Source organism: Myodes glareolus, chromosome 25 (genome assembly GCF_982192425.1).
Source record: "Myodes glareolus chromosome 25, mMyoGla1.1, whole genome shotgun sequence".
Taxonomy (NCBI): Eukaryota; Metazoa; Chordata; class Mammalia; order Rodentia; family Cricetidae; genus Myodes; species Myodes glareolus.
The window spans coordinates 5,486,057-5,509,532 of record NC_142050.1 but is presented as its reverse complement, the minus strand read 5'-3'; the positions used below and the strand labels follow the sequence as shown (position 1 = coordinate 5,509,532).

The 23,476-nt window shown below is 38.7% G+C and overlaps 1 non-coding gene across 1 annotated transcript; it reads left to right on the top strand.

Annotated features, from left to right (window-relative positions):
- Nucleotides 1–3,630: 3,630 nt before the first annotated feature.
- On the top strand, nucleotides 3,631–23,133 carry LOC125402400 (uncharacterized). Its single transcript, XR_014999970.2, has 3 exons — nucleotides 3,631–3,838; nucleotides 20,848–20,941; nucleotides 22,948–23,133. It is a non-coding gene; the product is annotated as an uncharacterized LOC125402400 (transcript).
- The last annotated feature ends 343 nt before the right edge of the window (nucleotides 23,134–23,476 follow it).

The following is a 23,476-nucleotide window of genomic DNA, read 5'->3' as shown; positions in this document are numbered from 1 at the left end:
AATGAAACAGCCTCTGCGGAAAACGTGGTAGATGTTCCCCAGAAAAAATCAAGCTAGAACTACACACGATCGTACTGTGCTACTTCTGAGTACGTGTCCACAAGAATTGAAATGAGGATCTTGCTGAGATACTCACACGGTCACCATCTTCACTGTAGCATAACTCGTAACAGCCAAGATACAGGAACAAACAATAGCCATCAACTGATGAACTAAGCAAATTGGCATAGAGCAGGATTTGGTCTTAAGGAAAAGGAAATCCTGCTGTGTGCAATGCAGGCTTCTCCAAAGAGCTGTGGGGAGGACATGCTTCTAAGTGAAACAACCCTTCCATAGACGTACAATTACTACCTGATCCAACTTAAAATGTGTGATTCAAATTTTGTATAAATGAGAAATTTACTTGAAAGGAGAAAATTAATTTAAAAAGAGAAAAATTCCTTTGGGCTAACGAGTGTAAAGATCTCAGTCCATGGCTGTTAACTGCAGTTTGGGGGGCTGCGGTGAGGTAGACAGTGTGCTGGGGAGCATATAGAGCAAAGCTGTTTACCTACACCCCCTTTAAGGACACACCACCAAGACCTGACTTCATGCACTGGACTCCAAGTCTCCAGCACCTTACAGTGTTACAGGCTGCTGAGCTGACCTGCAGTGTCTGGGCTGCTAGAGACCTTTCAGGCCTAAACCATAACAAGAGGTATCTAAAATAGGAGATCATAGAAACTTGGGACACAGTGGGGACTAAAAGAGGCAGGGGTTGCACGTAGACTCTGGATACTTGAAGCTGATTCCAAACCCTACTGGGATATTTATTATTGTTGTTATTGTTGCTGTTGTAAGAAAACAATGTAAGATCTAACCTCTTCAATGATTTGCATTTGGTGGTGTATGCCCAGCACTCAGAAGGCAGGCAGGTAGGCTTCTGAGTTCAAAGCCAGTCTGATCTACAGGGTGAGTTACAGGACAGCCAGAACTACAAAACAAACAAACAAAAAATTATTAGCATTTTAGAGAGATTTTGCTCCTTAATTTTTAAAAAGTTTTAATTCTTTGAGAAGTTTATATAATTTGCAGTATAACACAGCATCTACATTTAACAGTAAAGTATGGTAGGCAGAGAGTGCTTATTTGTTTCCTGACTGCTCAGACCAGAATAATCACACAGATACTATATTTATTACAACACTGTTTGGCAAATGACTCAAGTGTATTTCTAATTAGCTCTTATAACTTAAATTCACCCATTTTATTAATCTATGTGTCAGCATGAGTCTGTGGTTTACTGGTAAGGATCCGGTGTCTGTCTCCTTCAGCAGCTACATGGTATCTCCTTGACTCCACCTATTTTCTCTCCATATCTCCGTTCAGATTTCCTGCCTGGCTTTACTCTGATAAGCCACTGGCCAAAACAGCTTTATTCATTAACGAATGGTAATAAAACATTCACAATATACAGAGGGGCATCCCACATCACAGTATTGTACACTTCAAGTTTTAAGAGTGCTGGGCACGATGACACATACCTTTAATCCCAGCACTTGGGAAGCAAGGCAGGTGGAGTTCTGTGAACTGCAGCGCAGTCTGGTCTGTATGGTGAGTTCCAGGTAAGGTTATGTAGTAAGACTCCATCTAAAATCGAACAGGCACCTTCCTCTCTTAAGGGAAGGGCCTGTGCTTTCAAATGCTTAGTGGTTAAGCAATTAAGAAAAAAATCCAACCGGGCGGTGGTGGTGCACGCCTTTAATCCCAGCACTTGGGAGGCAGAGCCTGGCGGATCCCCGTGAGTTCAAGGCCAGCCTGGTCTACAAGAGCTAGTTCCAAGACAGGTTCCAAAGCCACAGAGAAACCCTGTGGTTTCAACTATAAAATTAAAATACCATTGGTCAAAGATAGAGAAATCAAGCCAGTACTGGTCAGAAAGCTTCCTTCCTACTAGCTAGCTTTCACAGTACTGGAAGGTGCTATGCACGCTGCTAGGTGGAGAAAGTCATCCCAAATGGACATAATAATAAACTTTCCTTTAAATTCATATCTCTCTACTCATTGGTTAATGCATCCCTCAGATTTGATCAGAGAAGTTTCTTTATGCAGCAGATAGATAGTGTTTAATGCAGAAAGTCACTGCTCAAAGAAACGGCCCAGAGTGCATACAATAAGCTTCAGTGGAATGCTCACACACAAATGGGTAATCATTGGTACACCTCCTTGCCAAGGTTCAGACACTATCACAGAAGAGATTGAAAGATTATAAGAGCCAGCGTTCAGAGAAAACTGAAGTCAAACTCTGTCTTCTGAGTGTGGCAGGACTACTTCCCTCATTGAGCTCAGGTAGCCGTGGTTGCCCACACAAGCCCTTCACAGAATAAGTTAGCAAACATTCTAGCTGGAGGGGAAGTAGCTCAAACTGAGGAACTACGGATAGCTGATGGCGCCTGGGGCAGGCAGAGTCAATTTTTCTTGAAGGATTGGCCTCCTCATAATCGACAATGCTCAAGTGGTTGGCCCTTCATCCAGGAGAATACGACAGCACACATGGGAGCTGATGGGTTATTCAAAGGAAGAAGAAAGAGAGCCGGACAGTAGTGGTGGCACACACCTTTAATCTCAGCACTTGAGAGGCAGAGGTAGGTGGTTAAGGCTAGCCTGGTCTCCAAGGACAAGTACCAGGACAGCCAGGGTTGCAGGGAGAAGCCTTGTCTCAAACAAACAAACAAAAAACAAAAACAAAAAACAGAAAAACCCCCAAACCAAACAAAAACCCTAAGATAGATAGATAGATGAGAGATAGATTGATAGATAGATAGATAGATAGATAGATAGATAGATAGATAGATAGATAACTCATACTGTAGCCAAGGATCCCTGCTGCCTTGGCCTCCTGAGTAGCAGGGATTACCGACCTGGCTCAATTTCCATATTCTCTAATAGAGTTATGCTTGCACTTACAACTATGCATGCTATATGCATAACCCTAAGTGTGGCGCTGCTAATACATTATACAACCGAGAAATTAAATAACTCCTATAAGACCCCTTTCAGAAGCCTTAGAGTATAGATTTATAAGCTCTGCAAATACATATTACTTTGTGCTTAATTTAGGTACTAACTATTCTCACATCTGTCATTGTTTTTCCCATGTGCCACAATTAAAACAAAAAAAGAAACCAAAATTATATCTTTTGAGCAACAATAAAATGTTACATTATTTTTTAACTCGTTCATTTTTACAAACCTGTCAACGAATTACAGCACAAAGCTCCTACCACATACAAAAGGCACTGAAGAATGGAAAAGTTGGAGGACAGTCAGGATTGTCTAGCATATCTGAGTGACTTGGACTGCTCTGGTCCTGAGTTTCCTGTGATGTGAAGATATTTAACAGCAAGAAATGTTACTTACATTATATGCTTATATAAAATCTTTCTATATTTCTTTCCTAGGTTATAAGCTAAGTGATGGTCTCTAGTAATTTTATATACTGTTAACTTTTCGCAGTCAGGCAATCTACATGAATAATAAAACGAACGAACTGTAAAACAAATCTACACAACAAAGCAGTTGCCTGTTCTAAGTCAGGGAACCGGCTACACCCGCAGGAAGCGCTGGGCGACCTCCGATATCCCAGCATTCCCCGCGCTGCCCCGTAGCTCTTCCTGGCTAGTCTCTATGGTTGCGCCGGCGTGGGCCGTCTCGGCGCCTGGTGAGTACTGAGGCTCCCAACTTTGCGGCGGCTCTGAGTGCGGTGGAGCTCGGTGCGGCGTGATGTCCGAGAAGAAGCAGCCTGTCGACCTGGGTCTCCTGGAAGAGGACGACGAGTTCGAGGAGTTTCCCGCGGAAGGTAACTGCCAGGCCGCGCGCTGGGCCCCGGCCGCGAGTGGGGCGGCGGCGGACCTGCTCGCTGGGCCGGGGCGCGGCCCCAGCGCGGCCTCCGGGTGTGCGGGCCTCGGGGCCCCCGGAGCGTCGCTTACGGTGCCGCGGGCCTCAGTGTCTCGGAACCGAGAGGGCCGGGTGCAGCCGGGCCCCACGCGGTCGCGTGTATGGCCTTCTATCTCCAGCCCGGGACTCTGTTTCGCTTCGGCGTCACAGCCTCCCTTTGGTTGTAAACTTCTCCAGAATTCCACAGTAGTCCCAAGGCTGCCGGTGCTGCCTACTCCGAGGACCGTGGCAATGAGCCCTGCGAAGTAGGACGGCAGAGTCATGTGTGGTGTACTCACAAATTTTGCCTTAACGTCCGCATTCTAAATTTACTTCAAAAGTTAGAGATGCTTTCCTCTTCTCGTTGTAGATATAATACAGCTAATGTTAGAGCAGGTTGCTATAATCTTGGGAATGTAAGTCCACGCTTTATTAGCACAATTCCATTGCCACAAATATAATTGCTGTATCTACTATTATTCACGTAAGGAAACTGAAGTTTGGAACAATCGAGAAACAGGCCCAGTGTCAACACTATGGAAATGTTGAAGCTGAAATAGGGACACTCTGCTCACACCAAAGCCCTTGCTTTGTGTGTTGAAGCTGTTACCCTTCTGTTTGCTAGATCTCTTTGCCCCCTTATGTTTTCGGAGTTGGCTGATTGTTTTGAGTACGATTCCCAAATATTTACCTTGTTTTAAGAAAGTGAGTTCCTGGTGCCTTTCTGAAGAAAATTGTGGTCAGTTGTGCACATATGTGGCGTAAAGCAGTTATCACCTGACAAAAATTGTAGAAGTTGCCCCATCATGATCTTATGCTGCATAAAACCACATCACTGAAGAAGCATTTAGTCTGTTTACTTAGGATGCAGTGTTTTAGTTTTGGTGGAAGAGAACTTTAGTGTGCATATTACACAGCCTCATAAACCAATTCAGAGCACATTTCCTTTCAGTTAGGAGTCTACAATATATTATGGGATAGTTTACCTTTTGCTTTGGTAATGAATTTATCTGTTCAATCTGGTGTTTTGTTTTCAGGCTCATTAGTCATCCTCTAACAGAGCTTGGTGGTAGAATTGGCTAAGCGAAGGCCGGATCCCATTCCTCCCAACTACTGACTTCAGGCGGCCTTTCTTCCTTATTCCATACAAGCTACACTGTTAGAATTTTGATTTACATTGTCTAGTCTAACGTCCCATCCTGAAGCAGTAGAAATTGACGTATTAAATGGCCAACTCAAGGTTGAAACTGAAAGGTCTTTCTGATCAATATTCCCAGACAAATTTTATCCCTTACATTTAGTGTATGTACCTATTTATAACAACTAGTTGAGAACTGGCTAAAGGATTTAAGAGGTAGCTGTCTCCTTATGATGTACTAGATTCTTTACAGCACTTTCGTCAGTTTATGTAATGTGTGTCCTTCAGAGCCCACTTGCAAGCAGTAGTCTGCTGGGTGGTCACAGTTGGATTGTGTTTTTAAGTAAAGTTAAGGCAAAACAAAGCTTCTAAAGATAATAGGATGCGCAAGAGACTTCTGCTAGCATGTGCACCATGTTATTTATTGCTCTTAGGAATTTGTTGCCTCTGAATGTATAGAATCTAGTTTGTTAAGTTATCTTTACATCTAGAATGAGAAATACTTTGAAATGGATGGAAGTTTATGTTTCCTCTCTAGTTATCACTTAAATAGCCTTTCCTTACCTTTCATTAGGGAGATTTTGCTGTATATAAAGTTATCCCACTGGGTGAAACCACTAAATATTTACAAATGAAAACTTTTGATTACAAATTAAAAAAAATAAAACCTGTAAAAATCACTGAAGAACTTTTTTTGTTTCTTTGAGAGTAAACATGATCTTTCATATTTTTGTGTCGTCATGGTACAGATTCTCTGTTGATGCTGAGGTATACATGGAGCACAAGTCTTTGTTGGCATTCACATTGTTGGGGAGAACATTAGAAACACCTATTAGAATTTGGGTGTTTGGGTTTTCTCTTCAGTTATGAGTACTCTGATTTGCGTTCAAGTACTTTCCCTTCTCAAGATGTATTTTTGTCCTCATGCTCGCCCTTTGTGACAAACACACCTCCTACAGATGCCCTACTAGATTAAATGAGCTGGTCTCTTCTTAATCCAGTCTGGAGTTATCTCTGCCATCTGTGGGGCATTTTACTTCTGAAAACTTTGTCAGTCTGAGAGTTCCATATTAGGGCTTACTACTCTCGGGACTTAACTTGTGTGTAGACTGTACATAGCCTGTCACAGATAAGCCATTGAATTTTGTATTCATGGTTTGTTGGGAGTGTTGTTGCTACAGCTCCTCCCAGATAAGAACCTACTGGATGGGATTTCAATTTAGTGATCTTAAAGAAAGGTAAATTTTATTTTAAAAAGAAAACTTAAATTAATGATTATATGGAGGCCTCATTGTTTCGTTGTGAAGTATAATATCTGGAGTGAGTCTCTGAAGGTACAAAGGAACAAATGTTCCATTTATCCCTCCAGTTCCCTTGTTTAGTCTGAATCTGTTAAATTGGCAATTCCTTACAATTATTCTAATTGGTGGGTATGTACTATAATGGCCATTAAGTAGGAGCTGTTACAAAATCATGTTTAGAATCTTTGTGGAATGCAGTCTACACAATTTCTAGTTGTTTATGCTAAGTGGGAATAGACTTTATAAGAAAACTATTCAAATTCAAAATTCTGGTAAGACTGGTTTTAATATATTTCTGGAGGCCTTCACAAGGTTACAGTTTTAAACCCAGCTAACAACTTTGTCTACAGAACATTTCAAATTTCATCCATCATGCACTTAGGTTGGAGATTATAGAATGAGTTAGAAAGTTGAAGTTGTATGATTGAGACTTCTACTTTTTCCTTGTCAGACAGATATTGAAAGGATTTTAAAGTATTGTTAATTTCTTTTTACTGACATTTAGAAGTAGATAGTGAAAGAAGGAAGAAGCAGTGTTGTTTAGACTATTTTATTTATTCTCTTTTTTCCTTTTCCCTAACTAAGATATTTTGTCTTGCTTTTTTAGAATATTTAAGTGAAATTGAGTTTGCCTCAAAGAACAGTAGGGTTTGAAAGAGTTCTGCTATGTTAACTATTGTTTAATTTTTTTATGATCAGTGATACTCATGTATACACTGAAATATTAGCAATACATAACTACCCACCTCTTCATCCTATCCTATAATTCCTGGGTAAGACCTTGGTATTTGGTAGAGAATGGTGATAATCTGTTGAGTCAGACAGTGGGCTGGTGATCCCTGAAGCTGCTGCTGGTAACTAAGGCCCTCTCACTGGTGTCTGACAAAGTAAGGCATCCTGTAGAGGTCTCTGTCTGGTGCGTGTTTTAGTGTATCACATTCACATGACTTGCAGAGGTAAAAATGACCAGCATTTTGTGAGTGGGAGCCAAGGAATTTAAATTAACATAGATGTATTTAAGAAAGACTTGTCATAAAAACAGTACCATTAAAATATTATGAACATTGGATACTAACTACACTAAAGTAATTATCAGATTTTTTTAGATCAATATAGGAGAAAGACAGAACCATTGTTGACTACTTTCTATACTCTGCGAGTTGGTTTATGTAGTACCAAAGGGGACTTTGCTGATAACAGTTACTAAATATTATGTCATATAAACAAGATCACCCAACATTTAAGTTAGTTATATGGTGTTGGTATGAAATAAAAATCTGTGTCACTAAAACTGTAATAGAAGATACCTAATCTACATGGGAAGGTACCTACTGAATGTCTGTTTTTAGAAATTGTATTCAAGGAAGTAAATTTTTGAATTGCGATTAATAGCTGTTTATGGGGAGGGACATTAAAACCATGCAAATGTTAATTCCATTACCCAAGCCTTTAATGCATTTATATGCTTATTTTCTCATTTATTTGTTTTATTGTGTGCAGATGGACTCTTAGTTCAATGAATTATAATTTATTACTTTTATTCTTAACCTCTGGTTGTCCCACATTTGAATATAGAAAACTTCAAGTTTGTTTTTGTGTGATTTTTTGACATGTCCCCATCGTTTTCCCTGATTTTGCTAGCATTTGACACAGAAATTTGAAGCTAGTCTTGTATTTTCCTACTTTGCTTGGAATGGAGAACAGAATCTTAATTCCATTTATGATACTGTTTTTAGGGTGTTATTGCTCTCAGTGAAAAGGAACTAGAGAACATGCAGTGTGTGTATGTGTGTGTGTGTAAAACATCAAGTTCACATAGATCCCTCCACTTGGAATTCAGAATCACAGGTTCCTTACTGCTTTTTTTCCTTTTCAGTATCTACAACTTCTCTAGTAACTCAACACTTGGCCACCATATTCTAAATGTGTTGTCTATTTATCCTCTTTTCTGCTGGCCTGTCAAGTTGCCCACCTTCCTTGGGCTTAGCATTCTGTATGCCAGGGTGCTCTCTCCCCTCCCCACTCTAGTATAGGTGTCTCCTTCATTCTCTCCAGGCTGTGTCGCACCAACCATGCCTTGCCCCAGCAGACAAATGTTGTCATTCATTAGCATGGCACCTCATTCCAAACCAGGTGTACTTTAAATGTAAACATATTCTCAAATTTTCTTTGAGAAGAGTTATGTGATATATATTACCATTTACAACTTGCAGTAGGTATTAAACATTTTAGTCCTTGTCAGTCTGATGGATGGAGCTGAGATTGTATCATTTTTATTATGGGTCAGTTTCATTTTGTGTGTCTATGTGTTTGTGCATAGTGTGGTATGTACATATGTACATATTCATGTGTATATACATATGGAGGCCTGAAGTTAATGTTGGAGGCTGCCTTCTCCATCTTAGGTTTGAAGCCGGGTTTATCAGAGAACCCAGAACTCACAAGTTTGACAAGGCTAGGTGGCCGGCAAGCCCTCAGGATCTTCTTTGCATGCCACCACACCCAGCTTTCAACATGGGTACTGAGGAGCCAAATTTAGGTTTGGATGGTTGCACCACAGGCATTTTACCCAACTGAGCTATCTCCTAGTCTCTTCTTTTCTGTTGGTTTGAGTGTGACTAAGCATTTTACCTTTTTTTCAATTGCTAGCTTTTATTCTTAGTTTCTTTGCCTATGATTTTTTTCAATGTGAAAGACTTTCCTAATTGTATTACCCTTCTTGGATTGCCAAAAGAAAATACTATAGATTGAATGGCTTAAACAATAAACATACTATTTTCTCACTCTGGTGAGACAGTGTTGACAGTTTCATTCCTGGTCAGGACAGCTCCTTCTCTTTTTTGGTACTGTAACCATGTTATAAGGTCCACACCTTCATGACCTCATTCAGCCTGAATTATCCCCCAGCCCCATGCTATTATGCTCTTAATATGAATTTTAAAGACACACAAGAAGTATATCTGTATATATAGCATACTTTGCAATACATAGCATACGTTGTTTACTATGGAAATGTGTGAAAATCAAAATGAGTAATTCCTATGAAAGTCAGAGTTAAGACTTGTAAACCAGAATGTTAGTACAAATTCTTTGTCTTTGAGTACTACTTGATTAACTATCGCAGTGCTTATGTAGTGAGCAGACAACAAGCAATTGTGATTTTCAGTGTTTGTTAAGCTTTGCTCTTTGATGAATTATGAAAACATTAATGGGGAAATAAAAGTTGCAAAAGTTTGATGATCTTCTTTTGAAGTGTATCTTTATCTAATTTGGTAGCTGTGGTATTGTCTTTATTTTGGAAAAGATTTCTCTATTTAGATTTCTTATTCCCAACTGCTTTCATAGTTAGCAGGTAACAAGTGATTTTTTCATTTGAGATATGTGTGTGTGTGTGTGTGTGTGTGTGTGTGTGTGTGTGTGTGTATGAACCTGATATAAACTTCCTATAAACCTGATACTGAAGGATGGAGAGAGAAAATTCCTTTAGCTGCCATTGCCAATCCTAAATGCTTCACATAGTCTTTTACTGTTCGTAATAGCTCTATGAGGTATAGAGTTTTTACTGAGGACTTAGCAAAATAATAATAATAATAGTAACAACAACCAGGTTCACATTTAGTAGACACTGCACTGAAACAGATTTCACTCTATGCAGAATCTCTGTTTGAATGTAGTAAGGAATATAAATGCTGATAAATTAGGACCAGTGGATTTGTCACCAAGTAGAGTACTTTAGTCTTGGGAAATGCCTATCCCAGGGAAAGAATCTCTAAGACTTAGTTTCTTTCCTGGATCCTTCATACACATAGCCCTGGTTAAACTCTAACAATTTGATACAGTCTTTATTATCTGTTGGGCTTCTAGGTGAGATTTCTGTTTCCTTCTTCTGTAGAGTGTGTATGTGTGTGTTGGGATATTAGAACCCAACTAATTGTAAAGTTCAACAACAGTTCAAAAAAGGGAAATTATTTCCATGCATTTAAAACATGAGTTAGCACCATTGGAACAACTACTTTAAGAGATGGAAATGGGATGAACATTTTGTTCAGTGACTAAGAGGACCTAGATTCAGTTCCTAGCACCCACATGCAGCTCACAACCACCTGTAGCTCCAGTTCCCCGGGGGTCTGGCCCCTCTTATGACACCAGACATTCCCGTTGTGTATATTCATGCAGGGAGAACATTCATATACATAATTACATTAGTCTTTTAAAAAGAGATTGAAATGTAGAGAGGGGTAAGTAAATGCTTGGTGGTGAATATACATATGTATGTATTATGAGCTAGAACTGGTTGGGTAGGTTAAGGCATTTGCTCTGCAAGTTTGAGTTGGAGCCTGTGTAAGGTGGAATGAGAGATGGATTCCAATAAGTTGTCCTAAATTGTCTTCTGGCCTCTACCTAACATGGCGTGTTTGTTTGCTCTCCTCCCCCCAATAATTTTTTAAAGCTAGGATTTGTATACACAGGTCGCTAGAGACTGATCTTGGGAATCTTTAAGGCATAACTATTTTGGACTTAATTCTTAAAAAGATTTCAAGTTGTTGGGGGTTGTTTTTTAAATTGTTATTTGCTTATTTTGCTTTTGAGAGTGCATGTGGGTTTTGTATAGGCAGTAATCTATTGGGATATGTTAAACCAGCAGAATTAATTTACAAAGGTAGAGACCAAAGTCAGGTAGACCAAGTAGTAAATTTTGTTGAAATAACTCAAGTAAGAAGGGTTTCCAGTGGGTTGGTTATTAGTAGTGAAGTGGGATGATAGTGCCTGAATAACAGAGAGACAAATTGGTTAACTTTGGACTGCTTGTTGTATATGGGGTGCTAGGAATACTGGGAGATCAGGGGTTTTGATTTTGCACTTTTGAGTCCAGGAAATGGATGATGGCACCCAGATTGGGTAGTGCTGAGCAGTGAGAAGCAGGTCAGAATGAGGTAAGATTTTAAGTCGTAAGGGCATTTTTAGAGTAATGATTTTTGGCAACTCTATCAAATTAAAATTGAAGGTACTGATTAATAAAAATGAAGTAGAAACATTTTGCAAATATATACAAGTGGTGAAAAGAATTGTGTTTGAATTGGTTTTTTTTAAAGGATAATTAGGGACAACTATAGTGGTTATATAGGTTACTTTGAGCATTAGTTTTAGACTTTGTGCCACAAATAACTGAATGTTCCAGTGGCCTGGCAGAACCATAATTTATGGATTGCCTTTTACTCTGAAGCTCTCCTTCAACAGCAGTTAAGAGGCAGTGTGGGAGAACAGTGGTGCTGTGCTAGACAGAAGTTTCTTATCTGCTAAACAGACATTGGACCTGTGGAGTGCAGTGTAGATGTTTTTGCATTGATAGACTTTAGAAAGCAAAGTTCTGGGAAGAACCCATATACCTGTAAGTTGAAAGTTGCTGTGGCTCCACACTCACATTGTGTCATAGTTCCTGTTGTCGCTCGCTTGATAGTAAGTGCAATTTGGTGTATTTTCATCATGTAATGCTCTACATATGCATGTATGATAAAATTAATTCATTGATAAAATTCAGTTTCATTTTTGAGAATTTCATAGAACATGTTCTGATTGCATTCACACTATTGCACTTCCTATTCATCCCACTAGCTACTTCCAGATCACCCCCCCACCCCCGTCCTCCAACTTTGTTTTCTCTCTCTCTCTCAGAAAAGCCTGCTGAGTTCATTTTGTGCTGCTCAAATATATGCTCAAATATATACTTCCATTGGAGTGTAGTCTACCTACCAGGAGCCACACCCTTAAAAAACCTGACTTCTCCTCCTCCAGAAGGCATCAACTGGCCATAGTTCCCTAGTCAGGGCTGGAGACCCATGAACCCTTCGTGCTGGGACGCTCACTGACTTGATCTTGTGTAAGGCTTGTGAAGGCAAGCTCACCAGCTGGGAGTTGATAAGTACAGTAGGCTGTCATATCCAGTAGCTGATGTTTCCCTTCAGGCCTTTAAACCTCTGGCTCTTCCAGGCTTTTGGCTCACCCCCTCCATGATGGTTCCTTGAGCCTTGGAGAAGGGGCTGTAATATACATGTCCCATTTTTGACTAAGTGCTCCACAGACACTTACCTTCTTCAGTTTGATCAGTTATGAGTTTCAGTGTTAGACCACCACCCACTGCGTGAAGGAATTTCTCTGATAAGGTTTGAGAGTTGCACAAATAGAGGGACCTAAGTTTAGAGGGGAGTTTGGTACTCTGCCCATTTAGCAGAATAATAATAGTAGATTCGCCCTTGGGGTTGATACAAAGCATTTATAAACCATGAAAATGCTAAGTAGAGGTTTTACTTTTCTCCAAGGGGGCATATTTCATTAGAAGGAAATATCTTCTAACATATGTTAGAAGATAAGACTATTAAAAAACATTTTCTTTTTTCTTTCTTTTTTCTTTTTGTTGTTTTCAAGAACATTTTTCTCTGTAGCTTTAGAATTACTAGAAATTTATTGGGAATCTGTTATTGATTATTTCCAGTTCTTTTAAAAACATGGTGCTCTCTTTAACAGTACACATCTGGAGGTAGATAAATTGAAGTAAAAAGCTATAATTATTTCATTGCTCACAATTCTGACAATGCATTGAAGTTGAAGGTTAAAATGTATATTCATTTATATATTAAAGGACATCATTAGACATTAATAAGGAATCTGTTTTAGTTAGGGTTTCTATTGCTGTGTGAGACATCTTGACCATGACAACTCTTATGAAGGAAAAGCATTGAATTGGGGTGGTACATTTTCAGAGGTAAGGATACCAAGGAATGAGCTGACATGGTAGCTAGCTAGGTCTGTGAGTGGCACTTGCTACCATGCCTGACAGCCTGACATGGTAGACGCAGAAAACCAACTTCTGTTAGTAGTCTCCACATGTAGTTAGTAGGCCTCCACATGTATCCCATGGCATGTGCACCCGCGCACATAAATTACCAAGGAAACAGCTGTTTTCATGAATCCTCAAGCCTTGCCTGTGGTGTTTATTGCCTTCCTTGCTTAGTGAGACAGTTTCTTTTTCGAAGAACTTTATTTCTGCCCTTTCCTCTTTCTCCTACTAAAGCATGAGGTGCCTGTTTAAAGAAGGGAGAGGTAGGTGCTTTATTCTTAAGCCAAGTGCTCCTCTTATTCAGTTTGCTACATTAGAAACTGCATCATCCTAAAGAAAAAGACACATAGGGTAAGAAGTTTGCCTTTTTTAGATAAGCATTGGCACTTCATAAAACAAATCACTGACTCAGTCTTTCTTGCTGCTGATTTTCTGCAGCATTCGGTTACAAATTAACAAGCTTTTCCCTCAAAAAATTAAGTAAAACCATCATGGAGACATTTGAATGACACCAAGTAATAACAATATTGAAATCAACATTTTGAATCAAATAATAATTTAGATTAAAAGTTTCTGGAACCCTATAATTTTCATGTTTCTAAAAAGGCAATTGCTTCAAAAGACAATTAAGGTTTTGCAGTGTTTTTGAAAGACTTCATAAGCTTTCTCCAAAAAGTATTATATTTTTATTTTTTTGTGTTTTTAACTTGCCTCTTTCCACACATGATCATTTCCTTTTTAGGGACTGGTGCGAATGGAAACCACTCACTTAATAGGAAATTATTTAGTTGGAAGTGTTTCAGGTCTGATGTTTCAGTGCCTTGCAGATTTTGCCATTGTGGTTTTAGTGACACATCACCTCCCTTTTCTCAAAAACGGTTAGGTCTTTGTTCATATTATTGTTTGGCTAATTTTGTTTTTAAACTTTAAACTCCCTTTCGTATAACTTATAAAATTTCCTAAAAGTATATTAACAGATTTTGACATTTCCTGTTTCTGCTTTCTACCCAAACAGCCTATTTGCAACAGGGTTTTAAGACTGGGGGGATGGGGATTGATTCTTAAGTACTATCTTTTGGTGAGGCAGCCTTTTTTCATCTGCTTTTGATTGTGGTGATGATTATTCTCCAGCCAACAGGGGAATGTAGAGTGATCTTTAAGACCCTTCTTTTTCCAGTTATTAGTAGTTTTTAGATAGTCATGTCTTGACCATTTTATAAAATCTTGAAGTACAAAGCCTAAATTTATTATAAGCCAGTTTAATGAAGGAGTTTCTTTTGAATTTTAGTAAGAAAGGGTTTAGCATTACCATTTCTTTGGGAGGAACTAGTTAAGTTACTGAATGGCCAGAAAACTAGTAAGTCCAGAGGGAATATGGAGGAGTGAAAGGAATACTTCCCGCCAGTGCTCATTTGCTGCATAGCATAATTAATCCAGTTGTTCTGCTACAAGGTTTACAGTCAAGAACCTAGGCTTTTTAAGATTTTCTTCTATTTTAATTGAAAAATTAAAACCATCACATTGATCTTTGGTGATTTAGAGAAACGTTTACTGTCTGAAATGAATTATGTGCCTAAGTGTGTGCCATATGCATGTGTGTGCCCCCAGAGGATGTCAGAGTCCCTGTAGCTGGGGTTTCTGTTGTGGGTGCTGGAATCCAAACTGGGCTCTTCTAACAGAACTATAAGCACTCACTGTTGAGCATGGCTTCAGATTTGATGTTCCTGTTTTAGATAAAATTCAATCTTAGCATCTGTTGCCACTTTCATGTAATAGTTCTGTCACCAAAGACAGTAATAGTCCTTGAAAGAAATCATTTCACCCATATTGACTTAGTCGAATTAAGGGTAGGGAGAAGATAAATAACTTTAGATATTTAGTTATTAAAACTGGAAAATACTTTGTGGTGGTGGCACACACTTTTAGTCCCAGCACTTTGGGGGGGGGGGGCAGAGGCAGACTAATCTGTGTTCAAGGCCAGCCTGATCTACAGAGTGAGTTTCAGGACAGCTAGGGCTACACAGAGAAACCCTCTCTCGAAAAACAAACTGGAAAGGATGTGACTGTGGTAGCTGAAGGAGGAAGACTAGCTAAGATGCCTTCCAAATTTCTGTTCTTTTCTGGTTCTTTCCATTTTCACACCAGAAAAATTTCAGTACATAAATAATACCTTTATGGATACTACTGTTGAATATTTTGAATCTATTACATATGTACATAAAAAGCCTAAATTGTACCTTTGTTATTTATTTTCTGAGATTTGTGTTATTTTCTCAACACGGACAGAACAGCTTACAGAAGGAAAATTTTATTCTGACTCACAGATTCAGGGACATGTCAGCCCATCATAGCAGGGAGAGCCTGGCACCTGATGCATGACGTAGGGCTTGTTCACTTGATTGTAATTACAAAAGGTAGAAAACTCCACTGTGCTGTCTTCCAAAATCTACCCCTAGTGATGTGCTTGCACCAGCCAGACTTACCTACTAGAAGCTCTGCAACCTTCAGAATAGTGTCACAGGCCACATACCAACATTTAAACATAAGATATTTCAAGTTCAAGCCATAAGATTGAAATCGTCATAGCTATTCCCCCTTTATTAAAGATAGATTTTTTTTCACACATAATATATCCTGATTATGGTTTCTTCTCCTACTACTCCTCCCAGTTCCTTCTCACCTCCTATTTGATCTTTCTGTCTTTCATTAGAAAACAAACTTCTAAGAGGTAATAATAAAGATAAAATAAAAACTATCACACTGGAATTGGATAAAACAAATAGAAGAAAAGGCCCCAAGAGAAGGAAGAAGAAACAGACACTGGACTCCTGGAAGTCATAATGTATACTCAGAGGACCTAATGCAGACCTGTGCAGTCGCTGTGCATGCTGTCTTTCTACTAGATGACTAGTAAGATGAAACTAACGGTTAGGACATACAGAAAATACCAATCATTACTGGCTTTTGGATGGAGGGGAGGGAAATCAGAAATATACAGGATCTTATCTTACCTTTGTGATTAGGATTTTGTTCATATTTCATGACCTTGTTCATATGCTAAGTGCTGTTTGTTACTGAATTACAGAGGCAAATATAATAGATGTTATTTCTAAGGAGATGAGACATATTTTAACTATAGTTATTTGTCCAGGCTGCTGATGTGATTGATACTCAATATTTCTAGAGGTGGTGTTTTCCGAGGTGGATTTTTGTGCTCATTAGTTTTTTGTCAACTTGACACAAACTAGGGCCATCTCGGAAGAGGGAACCTCCACTGAGAAAATGCCCTTAACATATTGACCTGTAGACAAGCCTCTGGGTCATTTCCTTGATTAATGAATGATGTGGGAGGGCCCAGCCCACTGTGAGTGATGAGGCACCTGAACAAGTAGCCAGTACAGAAAGTCTCACCTTTTCATTTGTCTTACAGATTCAGAATTAACTTTAACTAGAGTTTACCGAGTGATAAGTATCTCTTACTGCTTATATTAAGCAACATTTGCTAATTTGTTCTAACTTAGTAGTATTGTCTGTTTGCATGGCTAAGGTAGCAATGGCTGTGTGTCACCCTTTATAATGAGTAAGTCACCCATCTTTCACTCCATAATTTTAATACTGGTTAGTGATCTTTTACTAAGCTGTAATGAAGTTCTGCAAAATGATCATTTCTAATTGTCTTTTTGTTTGTACTTCGACAAATGGAACTGTAAGGATTATTGTCTATTTTTCTGTCCAATATTTGTTGTAGACTGGCTCCCCCCACACACACACCCTTACTCAGTGTGCTACTCCTTTAAGTTCCTGTTCGTGCTGATGTTCTTTCTGGCATTTACAATAAATGTCTTGTCTAGTGGTTTGCTTGATAAGGATTTGAAATCAGCCATTTCTTCAGGAAGCTAGGTAGCTTTTATAATGACAGAATAAATAACCAGTGTTTGAATTAAGTTCAGAAGTAAAAGTCAACCAGGTAGTAGGTGGGTTCAGACGATGGGATAAGCATTAAATGTGTGATCATTTACAAAATCTTAAGCAGGCACTCAGAAGATTGTTCAATGGGTTAGGAATTAAGAGTGCTTGCTGTGTGGGCAAAAGGGCCTATGTTTGAATTCTCAACATCCATAGCAAAGGTTGTTCAAAGCTGCACATTCCTGTATTCGCACAACTGTGGCAGGACAGACAGGGACAGTCCCTGGGGCTTGCTGGCTGCCAACCGAGCCCCAGGTTCAGAGACAGAGACCTTAATAAGGTGGAGAGTGACGGAGTAGGACACTGAATGGCCCGGGCTTCTGCGCATATGCATGTGCACTCCCACCAGTCACATGTGTACCCACACACACCAAAGAAAATTCCAATTTCAAAATATGAAGTATAAAATTGGGAGCTGAGTAAAGATTAAGATCTTAAGGGTCATTCTTCGTTGTATAGTTTTCATACTAAAGGGATACTCATACATAAGACAAATAACAAACATGAAGGAACTATGAGTAGATTTGAATATTAAAAATTTTTGTTTTTTTCCATTTTTGGTACTTTTATTACAGGATTTTTCTCTGTAGCTGAAACTGACTTGGAATTCATGAACCTCTGCTTCTGCTTTAGTGCTGGTGTTGCAGGTGTGTGTATACTACACACTGGAAAAATAACTTTACTTTAAAACAAGTGTGTTAACCTGTAAAAATGTCAGTCAGGTTTATAATGGTTGTATAAGCCTAAGTAGATGCTTGGGAGCATATACTCTTGTTTCTGGAACAGTTTGGTGCCATTAAAATGAAGAAAAGGGGGGAGGAATTAAAAGGCCATCCCCTAGGAGGCTCAATTTTTATCAGGATCTAAAAGAGAAGGAACAGATGAAAAGTGATAGTGTGAATGTGTTGGGGTTTTTAAAGTATTTTTTGAGATTATAATATAATAAATCATTTCCCCATATTCTTTCCCTCCTCTAATCCTTCCCTTCTTGGCCATCTTTTAAATAAATGGCCTCTTTTCTCTGGCAGTGCTGCTGCTGCTGGTTGTGTGTGTTCTTATATACATATACATCCAACCTGCACAGTCTGTGCAATGTCACCTGTCTGTATGTTTTCAGGGCTCTTTGGTATTGGGTAACCAGTTGGAAGCAGCTGGTGTGCACTTCCCTGGGAAACACTATTTTTCCAGCTCTCACCAATCTTTAGTTGCCTGTAGTTTTTTTTTATTTCCGTTTAAGGCTTCATGAGCTTTTCCCCTTTTGTATGAGCACGTCTGTTGATACCATCTTTGTTCAGGTTATGTTTAGGCAACCATGTTGGGGAGACTTCATGGGTGTAGCTTCTGACATTTCTAAGAGAGACAATCTCACAGCAGTCTTCTATTTCCTCTGGCTTATACAATCTTGCTACTCTGTCTTCTGAAATTATCCCTGACCCTTAGGTGTAGGATTGTGTTGTAGATGTTGGGGTTCAGTTGGAGTGGACAGGGTCACTGCTCACTGCGTTTTGATCAGTTGTGTAATAGTCTCCATCTATTGAAAAGCAGAATTTCCATGACGAAGAGTAAGAACTTATCTGTGGTACATGGATAAATATTTAGAATGTAGTTAACAGTTGTGCTGATTTAGTAAAGTGGTGGCTATAAGTCCTCCTCCAAGATCCATGACCTCACGATCACTAGTCCTGGGTAGTTGGCTAAATTGTAATACTAGGTATGATTCCCCCCTGTTCAGTAAGCCTTAAGTCCAATTAGAGAAGAAATGGTTTTCCATCAAACTGTGCATGCCACCACTGCAATGTTGTGTGTAGTATAGTATCATGCTGGTCATCATTGTGGTTCATAGGCACCGTAGGTAGGTAGGACTGTCGGTTACTTTCCTTTGGAATGCTTGCATGGTGCCTTCTGGTACCATGATATATAGTCCTCAGGGAGGAAATGGGGGCTTTCAGATCTCATCCAGTTCAAAATCTCTGGTCCATGTTTCCCAAATGCATGGTGTCTTTAGCAGTAGGGACTTACCATGTCTAGTGTGAATGTTTGTTCTAGATTAAAGGTAATAGGAATAAAAGAGCAACTTTCGAATTATTTTAGGGGCTAAATAAGCAGAATTTGATGCATGTATAAAAAAGGAATTTTAGGATGATTCCTGTGCTTTTCTTTATTTAGGCCAGTAAGTTGGATCTGTGTCTAGAGTCAGTTATTTGTAGAATTAGAAGGTGTAAAGGATAGTTCAGCAGTGGAGCTGTATTTGGAAAGCAGCAGTGTACTGCCGAACTGTCACTCAAGGGGTACACTAAAGTAGAGGACAGATCAGAGATGCAGTTCCTACTTCAGGCATTCCATGAGGTAGTGTTCAGAAGCATAAAGGAAAGGAAATTCGGAGTAACTTATATTTGTTGTATGCCTCTTTCTGACTAATTAACTAAATATTTTCTTGTAATGAAGCTATCTAATTGATTAGTCCTTCACTTGACTACTGAGTTGCTTTAGAGCTTGTGCTGTTAGTATTATTTTAGCAGTAGATATTTTTGTGAGAGTGTGTATGCATACATACGTACGGATATGTATACACATGTGTGCAGAGGCCAGAGGTGAATGTCAGCATCCTTCTCTTAACTCCATCAACTCTCACTGAAGCAGCAACTCACAGGACCTTTTTCCATTACAGGCAGCTGCCCCTGTGGGTACTGGGAACCTGAACCCAGTTCCTGATGTTTGCACATTTGACTGAGCAATCTCTCCAACCCCTCTATAGATATTAACCCTCTACAAGAATGTCTAGAGAGATTTACACATGTGTTTTTCTGGTTATGAGGAAAGCTGAAATCTAAGTCTGTCCTTTAAAGCCAAAGGAGGGAGGAAAAAGAAAAGAAAGTATTAAGTAAAACAGCATCACTTGCCCCTGTGCATATTTATGTTTTCCTTCTGTAAAAGACAAGTGGAACTTCCTGACGTGTGTCTATAATCTCAGTAGTTGGAATATGAAGGGAGGAGGATCATTAATGTAAGGCCGTTCTCCAATACTGTGAATTTAACACCAGTCTTGATTTGTATGAAATCCTGTCTTAAAAAAAACTTGTAAATTTTATGTTGCTTTTTATTTACTGACATTTGGTGGTGGGTTATAATTTGAATTGGTTTCCTTTTGGTTCTTTGAGAATTCGGTTCGGTGTCTTTTAATCATATTCACTTCTTCCCCCCAAATTCCTCCCAGATCCTGCTCCCTTATCTACCCACTCCCAACTTTGCGTCTTTTAACCTCCAGTCGGTCAAGTCCAATATGTGCTTCCCATATATTCTGAATGTGTGGCCTTCCCCTATAGCCTGATCCACTTACTGTAGGGTCTTAAAGAAAAACTGAGTCTTACTGTCAGAGCAGCTCTCAGTTGCCAGTAGCTCCTTAGCTTAGCTACTCCATCCCCTCTCCATGCTGGGATCTGACCTGGTTTGAGCTTGCATGAGGCTGGTGTGTGCTGACACAATCATTGTGTGCACCTGCCCTGTTAAGCATGGAGAAAATGAAAACAAGAGAGCAAAAGATTCGAGGTTTGTAGAGGAAGATTACAATTTTTCTTAGGTAAAGTGTTAGCTGTTTTGAGAGTTATGAGGATATTTAATGGCAAATTCTCTGAAGTTTTTATACTCTTGGGAATAATGTATGAGAAAGACTTAGGCATCTGTTTCATTTTTAGACTGGGCTGGCTTAGATGAAGATGAAGATGCACATGTCTGGGAGGATAATTGGGACGATGACAATGTAGAAGATGACTTCTCCAATCAGTTACGGTAGGTGTCCAGCCAGGTTTTTATTAAACATCAGTATTAATTTTAAGCATGGAATGTACAGCGTACATAGATAGCTGTCCTCTTAGAACTTTCGAGATGATTTTTTCATTATGTAAAATAAGACATTTCCTTCACCCTTTGGATTTCTAAACAGGAGTATTTCAGGAAAATACATACACCTTTTGTTCCTTCTAAAAAGGTAGTTAAATAAAAGCATATTTGCTCTTTTTCATGAACTTGATCCTGTCAACATTTATTTTCAGCCAGCATTGAATAACTGAGTCAAAAATAGAATCATAGGTCTCTTTGGGGAACTCAAATTTGGAGATTGGAGTTATATAGTGGTCTATATATTCAAGAATAAATTCACCCAAGTTGCTTATTCTGGATATTTCATATAAATGTTATTATACAAGATATGTCCTTGTGTATCCACATTCTTCCTATTAGCATAATCTTTCCCAAATTCAAAAATATGGTAGTGTATAGAAGTACATTATTCTTTTTTATAACTCAATAATTCTCTAATGTAAGATATATCGTTTTATATATTTTTTTATTTGTCAGTTTGTAGACATTTCTACTTTTTATATGCTGTATATGCTGCATACTTACCTGTATAGTGTGTAGCTATGAACATACATGTGCATGTATTTGAGCATGTATTTTCAGGTTTTGAGGACTATGAAGTGAAATTTCTGGGTTGTATGGTAATTTTCTGTTTTAACATTTTGAAGAACTGTCAGACTTGTCTGTAGTCACTGAAAAGGTTTCCCAGTAGCAGTGTACAAATACAATATTGTTCGATTTTTTTTTTTATGTAGCCATCTATAAGTGAAAGCCATGAGGCACAGTCTCCTTGTAACTTCGGCTCTCATTTCCCAGTGTGTTTCTTGACCACATGTATTTTGGGGATGAGGGAAGTCCTCTTTTTGTTGTTGAATTGTGAAACTACTTTGCATATTCTTGGTATTAAAACCTTGTTAGGTATTCTGATAGGTTGTCTTTTTTACTTTGTTAATTGCAAAATTTTAAATTTTGGTGATCAAGTTTGTTTGTTTGTTTGTTTGTTTGTTTATTGTTACTTATACTTTGGGTATCAGATTTAGAAACTCATTACCAAATTCCAGATAAGGTTTACTCATGTGTCTTTGTGGAAGAATTTTATACCTTAACTCTTTTAGCTTGATTGAGTTTTTGTATGTAATGTGGGTGCAACTCACTTTTACATGTGAGCATCCAGGTTTCCCAGCACCATGTGTTAAACAGCAGCAGGTTCCTTCCTGTATATAGCAGTATTGTGCTTGGGATGATCGTATCATTGGTAAAATTTTGATATTGAGATGAGCTTTGTAGATCTCAGAATTTTCTTAAAGTAGAAGTGTGTAAAAATACGGCTGAATAGTAGTGTGCTCACTTAGCATGCATGAGACGCTGATTTCAGTCCTTACCACCACCTACACAAATAAAGCAACAGAATTTATATTTAGGGGTTGGGAGGATGGTGCACGCTGGTGTAGACACTTGTTCCTCTTGAGGTGAATTTCTAGCACCTACATGGTGGCTTAGAACCATTCAGTGCTCTTCTGACTTCTGTGGGCAGTAAGCACACAGGCAGGACACACATGCATGTAGGCAAAGCATTCGTACACAGAAATAAATCTAAAAGAATATTTGCGCTATATTGAAATATACATTAGAAATAGGACATTAGTACAATATTTGTAAGGTTCTTGTTGAATACTAGAAAAGTCTCATTCTATATCTAGGTTCATATATGAGAAAATTAATGAAAATTACAAGTAATGAGAGGACAATTTTTTTAATTACTATATTGATTGATAGCCACTTTCCTTCTTATGGTTTCATTTTAGAGACTAAAATAAATTTAGTAATGTTCTAAGTTAGTGACCCAATCTTAATTGATTTATTCTATTCTGTCTTAGAAACAGCTGTCTTTGAATTCTCAGAGGGAATGCTAATGCTGCCCTTGTCTTGTGTTTCAGCGCTGAGCTCGAGAAGCATGGGTACAAGATGGAAACGTCATAGCATCCAGGAAGCAAGAACCTCAGCATGGACTGTGGGCTAAATTCTAGGACAAGGAGGAAGGAAGGAATACTTTAAAGTTATTCCATTATCTGCTTGGATTTATTTTTGTTTTTATAACGAAATAAATGAATGTTTTGATCTAATCTTTTTGGTTCAGATGTCTTGATCTTTTTCCTCTGTTCCTTTATATTCATGGTTTTCGAAAGACATATTGACACACCAAAAGTCCACGTTATAAATTTTTTTAATATTGAGGCTCAAACAGATGTGATTCATCAGATCTCCAGCTCAGCACCTTTCTTGAGTCACATCAATGAAATCTCAGTCCAGTTTTACAAGATACTTCTTTTACTTCTCCTTAAACTTTGTCTTCTGTCCTTTGATAGCGTAGGCAACATTACTGATATTTATTTATAAGGGGGGCCTTCAAAACCTGTGGTTTTAGAATATTAATCATTTTAAATCTCTGTAATTTACTTAGTTCTG